The sequence below is a fragment of the Phyllobates terribilis genome, unplaced genomic scaffold, assembly GCF_046119375.1.
Source record: "Phyllobates terribilis strain yellow unplaced genomic scaffold, ASM4611937v1 Scaffold_180__1_contigs__length_3869351, whole genome shotgun sequence".
Taxonomy (NCBI): domain Eukaryota; kingdom Metazoa; phylum Chordata; class Amphibia; order Anura; family Dendrobatidae; genus Phyllobates; species Phyllobates terribilis.
Window position 1 is genome coordinate 1008855 of NW_027362940.1, and position 11504 is coordinate 1020358.

The 11504-nt window shown below is 46.7% G+C and overlaps 1 long non-coding RNA gene and 1 pseudogene across 1 annotated transcript; one reads left to right on the top strand and one right to left on the bottom strand.

Annotated features, from left to right (window-relative positions):
* Window positions 1–392: 392 nt before the first annotated feature.
* LOC141212595 (uncharacterized) lies at window positions 393–8409 on the bottom strand. The gene is made up of 3 exons (XR_012282311.1): window positions 8344–8409; window positions 7245–7405; window positions 393–1295 (listed from the first exon to the last, which is right to left on the bottom strand). It is a non-coding gene; the product is annotated as an uncharacterized lncRNA (long non-coding RNA).
* LOC141212643 (U2 spliceosomal RNA) lies at window positions 3336–3441 on the top strand (annotated as a pseudogene).
* Window positions 8410–11504: the final 3095 nt, after the last annotated feature.

Genomic DNA, 11504 nt, shown 5'->3' on the forward strand with positions numbered 1-11504 from the left:
ACAAAGTATATCTAATAACCAATCGTTCTGTCCCCATCACTGTTCTTCGGTCCTGGAAATAACCAAGCGCCAAAAGTCTTGCATATATTACAAGGGGATTATGTGTTATTAAAGGGCTGTCCGGCCTTGGGGCACAAGTCTGCAGTCACTCCATGTGACTGCAGACATGTGAATCCTCACAGCATGTGTACTGTGCGCGTTATAAGGATTCTCCAGCATCGGGAGCACAGGCGTGTGACAGCAAGTATGTGATTTGCATATATACGGTCACATCCCAACTAGACATATCCGGCCTTGCTCAATGCAAGCACATTGAGTGGAGCCAGACACGTCTAGTCGGAATGTGGTCTGAAGTATGCAAATCACATACTTGTGGTCACATAACAGCCCGTTCCCGGCACCGGAAAATCCTCGCAGTGCGTGCAATTTGAGAATTTAAAAGTCTGCAGTTACATAGACTGTAGACTTGTACCCCAAGGCCGGACAATCCCTTCTGCAAAATAGGAGATAAATGTATGATCGGTAGGGGTGCTCTAATACTGAGGACAGAGGTTCCAAAGTCTGCTGTGTGAATGGAGTGATCGTGCGCATGCATAGCCAGTGCTCCATTCATGTCTGTGGGAGCAGTCATGCGCATGCATAGCCATCACTCCCATAGATGCACACATGCTTCATTCACAAAGCTGTATCTAGGACCACCGCTTTCAAAACTGCTGGGGGCTGCAGCAGTCAGACTCCCAGTGATCAGACATTTATCAACAACCTTGTGGATAGGTGATTAAACATTATTTATGGGACAACCATAGCCATAGATGTAGAAGAGAAAAAAAGCAGAATAAACAGTAATAGATGAGCTAAAAACATGAAATTTATCAAAATATGTCTTGAAAAATCTCACGCTTCCAGGTGGATCGACGGCGCTTTCCTTGACCTGAACGGAGAAAGCATGGAAGCCGAGGTGGACGAATTCCTCCGAGAGGTCTACAAGATGATGAAACTGTTTCAGCAGAAGCAGAAGACGTTAGAAGAGGAGAAGAAAAAGGCGTCTCAACACCGGACACTGTCTGAAGATAAGGATTCGGTGGACGAGGAAAAGAAGGAAAGCCGCATAGTTCTCATGTGTTCTGCCATCACCGAGCAAATCAAGGCTTTTAAGGTAGATGCATCAAATAATGGATATATCAGTAATCTGGGCCCGGTTTGCTGGAGCGCGCTGTTACCTCCCAATCCCAGCCAACTTTAGCACAGTGGTTACTATCGAGACAGCAGCGGTGGTCGGTCTCCTAGGCAACGATCTGTAAACAAAAGAAAAGTCTTAATATCTCAAGAACGGCTGCAAATGTCAAGAAGCAGTAAATTGCAAAAGTGCAGGTTTTTACAATATCTATGAAGATGGGAATAACCCTTTAATTCATTTTTGTAGCCGTAATCCCGGGACACTGATTATGATTGACTCCTTTTCAGGAATATATCCCTCTGGTGAGCATCCTTTGCAACCCATGCCCCTCCTATATATCCATCCTGGCCTCCATGTGTCCAGCCTGCCCCCCTTCATATATCCATTCTGTCCCATATATCTATATATATCTATATCTATATCATATATATATAACAGTTTTGATTTATATATATCCATCCTAGCCCCCCCATATATGCATCCCACCCCACCCCATATATCTATCCAGGTCCCCACGTGTCCAGCTTGCCCCCCTTCACCTCCATGCGTCCATCCAGGTCCCCACGTGTCCAGCTTGCCCCCCTTCACCTCCATGCGTCCATCCAGGTCCCCACGTGTCCAGCCTGCCCCCCCTTCAGCCCCATGCGTCCATCCAGGTCCCACGTGTCCAGTCTGCCCCCCCTTCAGCCCCATGCGTCCATCCAGGTCCCACGTGTCCAGTCTGCCCCCCCTTCAGCCTCATGCGTCCATCCAGGTTGCCACGTGTCCAGCCTGCCCCGCTTCAGCCCCATGCGTCCATCCAGGTCCCCACGTGTCCAGCCTGCCCCCCCTTCAGCCTCATGCGTCCATCCAGGTCGCCACGTGTCCAGCCTGCCCCCCCTTCAGCCCCATGCATCCATCCAGGTACCCACGTGTCCAGCCTGCCCCCCCTTCAGCCCCATGCATCCATCCAGGTCCCCACATGTCCAGCCTGCCCCCCCTTCAGTCCCATGCATCCATCCATGTCCCCACATGTCCAGCCTGCCCCCCCTTCAGCTCCATGCGTCCATCCATGTCCCCACATGTCCAGCCTGCCCCCCCTTCAGCCCCATGCGTCCATCCATGTCCCCATGTGTCCAGCCTGACCCCCCTTCAGCCCCATGCGTCCATCCATGCATCCTGGGTAGGTGTTTATGCCCCTGCATCCATCCATCCTGGGTAGGTGTAAATGCCCCTCCAGCCATCCATCCTGGGTAGATGTATATGCTTTTCCATTCATCCATCCATCCTGGGTAGGTGTATATGCCCCTCCATCCATCCATCCATCCATCCATCCAATCTATCTATCTTTCTATCCCTTCCTTTCTGAGATAAGCTGCAATAATGCATTTGTCCTTTGCTACACCTTTGCACATACGCCATATACCTAATCAGTGGCCTTGTTATCAGCTGCTACTCTTTTAATTCAACTGTCCCATCAGTTGGGTGTTGCTGAGTACCACGCATTTAAAAAAAATGTGGGGCCGTTGCGATTTCTTTAGTGAAATGCTGGCTCCCTCTGAAAGAGCACTGACTTCTTTAATTTTCTATCTATGGATGAAAAAAAGATAAAAAAAAGTTTGGTCTGAGATGTTGTTTTAAAGTGCTACCTATGTCTGTCAATCAGAGCATCCTATTGGTTTTCACCCAGGCAGATAGATTGCTTGCAATAGATGTAATGAGTGAATGGAACAATGGAATAATGCAAGAGAATGGGACAATGGAACAATGGAATAATGCTAGAATGGAAGAATGGAACATCATTGCACATGTCATAATGGGCTCCTAGCCTTTATCTGGCTGTGCTTCGGCAGTCAGCTACAGTCTGCAGGGAGCCTGCAGACTAGGAAGAAGGTGGACCGCCGCTTGTTTGTTCACTAATTAGTTATCCTCTCCCCATCCCCTTGTCTGCAGGTACATGGGACATTGGGGGGGAGGGGAGAATGTTTGAAAATAGGCAGACTCATGCAGATTAAAAATGCATGCGTGGGCTGCAGCTGCAACAAGCAGTAAAGTTGTGGGTTTTAAGATGTCTATTGATGAACAACATGTCCTCCTAAGGGGAGTCTTTGTCCCTATCCCTACAATGGGTGCATTCTTGAAGCCAGGGTGCAGTCATAGGCCAAAACCAATTCAGGTTATCGCTTCTCGGCCTTTTGGCTAACATCAAGTGTAGTATCTGTTCTCATTTAGTATATGTGCTTAGCTTTTACCAATATATTGCATTGCAATGTTATCTATCTATCCAGGGGCGGACACAGACTGTAGTGGGCCCCTGTGCAAGAAATTTTTGGGGGCCCCCCCCTGCCCTTCATAAGGCAACAAAGTTATGTAAACATAACCCCCCCATGTGCAGCCCTCATCCCCCCCATATGCAGCTCTCATCCCATGTGCAGCTCACCCCCCCGTGCATCTCTCATCCCCCCCGTGCATCTCTCATCCCCCCCGTGCATCTCTCATCCCCCCCCGTGCATCTCTCATCCCCCCCATGTGCATCTCTCATCCCTCCCCCTGCATCTCTTGCCCCCCCGTGCATCTCTCATCCCCCCGTGCATCTCTCATTCCCCCCCCCGTGCATCTCTCATCCCTCCCATGTGCATCTCTCATTCCCCCCCCGTGCATCTCTCATCCCTCCCATGTGCATCTCTCATCCCCCCCCCGTGCATCTCTCATTCCCCCCCCGTGCATCTCTCATCCCTCCCATGTGCATCTCTCACCCCCCCGTGCATCTCTCACCCCCCCGTGCATCTCTCATCCCCCCATGTGCATCTCTCATCCCTCCCATGTGCATCTCACATCCCTCCCATGTGCATCTCACATCCCTCCCATGTGCATCTCTCACCCCCCCGTGCATCTCTCATCCCCCCCATGTGCATCTCTCATCCCCCCCATGTGCATCTCTCATCCCCCCCATGTGCATCTCTCATCCCCCCCATGTGCATCTCTCATCCCCCCCATGTGCATCTCTCACCCCCCCATGTGCATCTCTCATCCCCCCCATGTGCATCTCTCATCCCCCCCCATGTGCATCTCTGATTCCCCCACTCCTGATTAATTAATTGTATTTAAAAAAAATAAAACTTGTTATACTTACCCCCATGCGATCCCTGCAGAATCCTGGCGCTCGTCCACGTCGCTGCCACCAGGTTCTCCTGACGTTCGGCCATGTGACGGCGCCACATACATAGCCATCAGCTTTTGTTTTGGCCAAAAGATTTTTAAAGCCGCCACCACGATAAGGTAGACTCTTCTGGCCGGGCCCTACTCTAAGCTATTAAAATTTTCTTAAAATATCCAATACTCTTTTTAGATATATTTTTATTTAGTTTTCTTTAAGGGAATGTGTCATATACATTTTTTTTTTAAATGACCAATAATACCACATACAGGGAATACCGCCACACCATGACCAGACCACATATTACCACAACATAGTGGCCGAATAATACCACACAGAAGGGAGAAAAACTGCCACACCATGACCAGACCACATATTACCACCACATTACTAATATTACCACCACATTACTAATATTACCATAAGTGTCATTATACACGGGAGCTCTATACATGGTATGTATAATGTAAGTGTCCAGGTAATCTAGTGATCACCAGTGACATTATACACAGGAGCTCTGTATATAGTGTACAGGTAATACAGTGATCACCAGTGACATTATACACAGGAGCTCTGTATATAGTGTCAGTGTACAGGTAATACAGTGATCACCAGTGACATTATACATAGGAGCTCTGTATATAGTGTACAGGTAATACAGTGATCACCAGTGACATTATACACAGGAGCCCGGTACATAGTATATAGTGTAAGTGTACATGTAATACACTGACTCACTGGTGACGTCTCTAGGTGAAGTCCTTCAGCTACGCTTTTCTCCTTCATTCAGCACAGACCGCCATCACGTCTTCCAGCCAGGACTTGTCTCTGCATAAAATAACACAGTTATCTAGAGCACATTCCCCAACTTCTACATTACGCAGCTGAATACAGACGTGCATCCACCATCAATATATGGTTAGTTATTATGCCACCTACCATTCCAAATATAAATTGTAATCCACCACGGTGCCCCCATTAACTGTAAATAGGCACTTAATATATAATTTAATTAGAACCTCTACTCTTTCCGCCAATTTGTTACCAGTTACACTCCTGCATCCGCAACGCCCCCTACTCTATGCTTCCTGCTCCCCGCATTCATTATTTACATGCACCCCCTGCCCCAATTCATTATATCATGTCCGTGCTCTCCCCACCCCATCATCATTTACTCTCCCCCACCCCACATTCATTATGTGCAGCTCATTATCCCCCTACTCCCAATTCCCCCATGTGCAGCTCATTTTCTCCCAATTCCCCCATGTGCAGCTCTCATCCCCCCCATGTGCAGCTTTCAAACCCCCCCATGTGCAGCTCTCAAACCCCCCCATGTGCACATCTCTCACCACCCCCCCATGTGCACATCTCTCACCCCCCCATGTGCACATCTCTCATCCCCCTCCCCCACATGTGCCCCTCTCTCATCCCCCCCATGTGCATCTCTCATCCCCCCACATGTGCGGCTCTCACCACCTACCCATGTGCACCTCTCTCACCCCCCCATGTGCACCTCTCTCATCCCCCTCCCCCACATGTGCACTTCTCTCATCCCCCTCCCCCACATGTGCACCTCTCTCATCCCCCCCACATGTGCATCTCTCATCTCCCCCCCCCACATGTGCCTCTCTCATCCCCCCCCACATGTGCCTCTCTCATCCCCCCCCCACATGTGCATCTCTCATCCCGCCCCACATGTGCATCTCTCATCCCCCCCCCCATGTGCATCTCCCATTCCCCCCACTCCTAGTTAATTGTATTTAAAAAAAAATAAAACTTGTTATACTTACCCCCATGCGATCCCTGCAGAATCCTGGCACTCGTCCAAATCGCTGACACCAGGTTCTCCTGACTTCCGGCCATGTGACGGCGCCGTCACATGACCGGAAGTCAGGGGAATCATGAAGGCGCTGCCACGGCAGCGCAGCGCAGCGCTGAGATGTCCCGGACCCGGCGCTTAGCATGGGGCCGGAGGCCCCATCAGGCGAGAGATGCACAAGAGGGGGGCCCCCAACGGGGCTCCGAGGGGGCCCCTACCGGCCGGGCCCCACACTGGAGTCAGGGCAGACATGCCCTGATGGCGGCCGTGCTGGAGGCTGGAGGGGCCCCCTCTCCCTCGGGGCCCCCGTTCAATGAACCGGCTGCACGGGCGGTAGTTCCGCCCCTGTATCTATCTATCTATCTATCTATCTTCCCGGCTGCTTGTTTTCCCTCTATCCACACCCTCCTCTTCTTTGATTGACAGCTCTGGCTTCATAGAACCAGAGAAGGAAGGAGACAGAGGTAAAACAAGCAGGTGGGAAGGTGTATATAAAGGATCGGCCCACGCCGTGATCCACGGAGCGCTTGTACTTGGTTTCAACAGTCATTCTGTGCTGACAGTCCCTTTAAAATCAGTGTTTCCCAAACTCCAGTCCTCACGGCCCCCCACAGGTCATGTCTTCAGGATTTCCATAGTATTGCACAGGTGAGAGAATTCCGGATTCCTTGATGATACTTTCATCACATGTGTAATACTGAGGAAATCCTGAAAACCTGACCTGTTGGGGGCCATGAGGACTGGAGTTTGGGAAACACTGCTTTAAATGGAGCGGTGCTGCAGTTTTATTATTCAGCAATTAGCAGGATCCCCCAACAATTTCTTAAGCAATGAGAAAATGCAGTCCCTAATGATGTCCTCTGACAATAAGCGGATGACGGACAGCAGATGCATTGGGTTCTGCATTTCTTGGAGAATGGGATGGGGCAGCTTCTGTCTTCTCAGTGATACAATCAAGAAGGAGATGCAGCGTGAGACAATCCCTGTCTACATCTTTGATCTGATCATCAATACAGAGGGCTGATTGGTGAAGACAGAGGGAAAGGCTAATAAAATTATTAAAAAAAACTTCGTTTTTCGGCTGCCACTTCCTCTGGGGTCAGTATGCCAACCTCATTGACTTCATAGCACTTGCCAGAGTGGGCAGACACGATTTATTGCCTTTACACACGTCACCTCCACACAGGGCGATGCTGCTACGACGCCTCTGTAGTGATCAAACGTTGAGTCAAACAGCAGGGCTTTAAGAGGGCTGCCCTTTTCAATCTTGGGACTAAAACACAAAAATAAGACATCCTGTTAAGGGGGATAAAGGTAAGTAAACCGCGTTCAGTCCAGAGTGATGAATTCCAAAGACAAAGTTTATTCCGCCATCACATAACGTTTCGACCTGTTATAGGTCTTTATCAAGTATATACAAAGACATACAGGGATACTGATCCCCTTTAAGGAAAATCAGTGGCCAGAACCCTTTAAATTCCCCTTAAATGGTCCAAAACTGAAACTGTGGGAACAATATAATCCACTTAGGGTTCAAACTTACAGTCAAGGGTTTGATAAAATGATCTACACCCTTGTGTCTCCAGAAAGCATAGCGTACGTTCACGTGCTGAAAATGCCGACCAGTGCTGGAGTGAGCAGAGGTCCGCAGCTTGTGACACTCCTGCTGTAGTGAAACTACAGATCCCAGCAGACTGACGGTCTCTCATCAAGTTATGCTGGGAGCCGCAGTTTCACAAATAGTGCTAGAGGATCCATGTCAGAAATATGAGGCTGCCACTAGGGTTTCTCCCACAAATATGTAATCGGACGTGGAGCAGAACTGCACGTGGATGAGCCATATTCTCTATCTGTGAACATACTACTCCTTCACTCAGATTCTAAGTGGTTCTGCAGCGCATCTGTGCAGAGCAAGCTGTCAATCAAAATCCGGGCCGGGTTTACAGCCGTCGCCCCTGATATAGCGAGCGGTGCTGTGATCCAAGACTGTAGCCGCTCCGTGCACAACGATGAGTGAAGGCCGGCGGCTGCAGGGAGGAAAGAAGTTAATTTTCTCCCGGTACCTACACTATCAATAAGGCGGCCGGGCAGCATTGTAACAATATTTATCTGCAGATTAACCCTATACCTGCAGGTACATAGCATTTTCCAAGGTGACAGGTTCCCTTTAATAAAGAGAAGATGGATAGAGCCGCATTAGTCCGTACTCACGGTGGAAGCCTCCTGACAACTTCTTGAAGAACACTTTCCACATTTGTTCCAAGCTTCCCCGACATCTAATAGAAATAAACAGAGAAATGAATTTCTTAATACAGTTTAGAACTCGGCTACAACGAATCAGAAGAAATGAAACCTGTTTGAAGCTGACAAGCAATCAAGCCCCTCCGTAAGCCACACAGAACATGGCTACTTATGTCATCTGCAGGTGATTAACGGAACCTGTCATGCTGAAATGGTATAAGATCTGTAGGGGATGTTGTAGAGCAGAGAAGTTGATCAGACTGATAGACATATCTGTGGGAAGAGAGTCAGCAAAACTGGCATTTTATGCAGTGAAAAGTCCTGCCGTATGTACACTAGTCCAGTGGGCGGTCCTACTAAGTGATTGACAGTTCCCTGTATGACCATGCAGGCAAAGATAGCTGTCAATCACTAGTAGGACCGCCCACTGGACTCATCTGTACAAACAGCAGGATTCCACTGAATAAATTGATACAGGAAAAACATCTATCTTTGTACCGTATTAGCCAGTAGATAGAAGAGTATTTAGATTTGAGAGTCCTCAGTGGTTGATACCATCTTTTCCGTTAGCCATTAAAAGGTAACAAATTGCAGGCTTTCCAGACTACTCAGGTCTCAGGTCTGCCTGATGAAGAAGCCGGAGTAGTCTGGAAAGCTTGCAATTTGTTACCATCTTTTCAGTTAGCCATTAAAGGTATCAACCACTGAGGACTCTCAAATCTAATGAATAAATTACAATTTATACTGAATCTTCTCCCACAAACCTATATATCGTTCTACTCAGTTTCTCATGGATAAAACCTGTACATCTGAATGGGGCTTTAATGTTGTTATTACAATCATGTAACCGCAGATCACAAAATCTTTCATATGATCATTTTTTTAACACCTAAAACCCCAATGGATATTTATGTTTACTAAAGGATTCCTTCCCCATTCTTTTGGCAGCTCTTCTTTAGGTATGGACACAGACCGGCATCCGGCATAAAGACATCTGGAGACTTTTCCTTTTTCTGTGATATTGGATAATCTTGTTCATTTCTAACGCTTTAAATCTTTCAAATTCTTTCCGAAAAATGTATCATAAAGGGACTTTCTCAGGTCAGTTTTGCTTGTGGTTGTGTTACCATTATTTGTGCCAAATGTATCAAAGTGTTGCACAATGTTTGATACATGTTTATGTAGCACTTCCATCTATCTTCATTTATTTTACTCACTTATATGGCGTCATTAATTTCACAGCACTTTACAGACATTATCATCACTGCCCCCATTGGGGCTCACAATCTACATTCCCTATCAGTATGTCTTTGGACTGTGGGAGAAAACCGGAGAACCCGGAGGAAACCCACGCAAACACAGGGAGAACATACAAACTTCTTGCAGATGTCGTCCTTGGTGGGATTAGAACCCAGGATCCCAGTGCTGAAAAACAACAATGCTAACCACTGAGAAACCGTGTATCTTTATCCACTTTTAACGTCACCCGTCGTTCTTAGACCTGTGTAGCTTACCAAGCCCAATTTCTAAAAGTTGCAAGAGCGGTGTAAAATAAGAAGCTGCACATTTTTACGCAAAAATGATGCATCACAAAAGGGTTTTTTTTTTTTTTTTTTAACACCAAAAATTGATGTAAATTCCTCGCTACATTGCCCCTTTTCCAGCCACATTTTGTAGAAAAAAATAAAAGACAAGGTACAGACAGCGGAGTTAAATTTGCCTACAGGAATGATTTTGATCTGGAGCGCATCGTACCCGGATACAGTCACTAGCGGGAACGTCAAACATCTTCTCAATTTGTTTCTCCACCCTTTCCGGATCTGCATTCTTCAAGTCTATCTAAAAGCAAAAGTATAAATACTAATTATTTATCAAAGCTGGACAACATCTAGAAACCATATAATAAAACTGGCTTAAAATATAGTGTGAACAAGAGTTTAGGGAGAGATGTACAACTGGCACTGGCCTATAAAAGGGATTGTGTAATCGTACAAAACTAGCAAAAATGTAAAGTGCCCGGAAAACAAGGAACGTGCAATTTACCTCTTAGTAAAATCCTATGCTTTCTCAAGAACAGAGGAATTTTAATTTCATATATTTTTTTTAATCAAATCATTTTTATTGAAAAACTCCAACTACAAATATTCCATCTTTCAAATAACATACATGACATAGTAATTCCATAGTAAAAATATGAACAAAGTATCTGAACTTCAATTCCCATAACCCACCCTAAACCCAAATCCCAACACTCCAGAGAGAACCATTTTCAGAGCAGTTCTAGAATAACGGACTATAGCATTCGTAGAAGGGGGAAGAAGATAAAAAAGTGACTAACAAAGGGGTAGCAGCGTTTTAATGTTATCATTTACTGCTTGATGCCTGAGCCGGGGAGTGCACGCTGAAAACTGTTGCAGGCTGCTGTAATCACAGGACACAAGCAAACAGCATGGCATTTCCTATCAGCAGGGAGGAAGTAAAGGGCGACAGTAATGAAAGTCTCCTCCTACTCCGCTCCATATTGAAATGAATAGTGTGCATCCTACAAATGAGATGCATACAGCAAACAATTGATTTTCCATACATAGGTTTTGAGTTGACCACTGGATATACACATGTGTATCACTAATTACCAGAACTGGAAATCGAAAAAAAAGACGAGCAAGTTTGGGGTGAATCCTGCCTTCATTACTGCACAGCCGCTCAGAGGGATCGGTACTAGGAACAGCAGGAGTGCCGGCGATGTTCACAGATTTACCTGCTGCGGGACTGAAGGAGTCTGATCGCGCTCGGCTCAAAGCTTTTTACCTGGTTTACGATAGGAATAATTGAAAGCTGTGCTTCAAAGGAGAGGAAGAAGTTTGCCACCGTTTGCGCTTGAATACCCTTAAGGGGGGAAAAAAAATATATATACATATATACAAATACTGAAACATCTAAATGCATTAGAACATCAAACCTGGTGAACCGGTAAATGACTTGTCCTCCAGGGATACAGGCTACTGTCATTCAGTAATTATTGAATAGGAATTTTACATTTTATGTGATCACCACGCTAGAATGTAAATGGAGAAAAACACAACACAACTCCTCACCATGTGAAGATATTTTGTGTTATAGAACAGGATTTC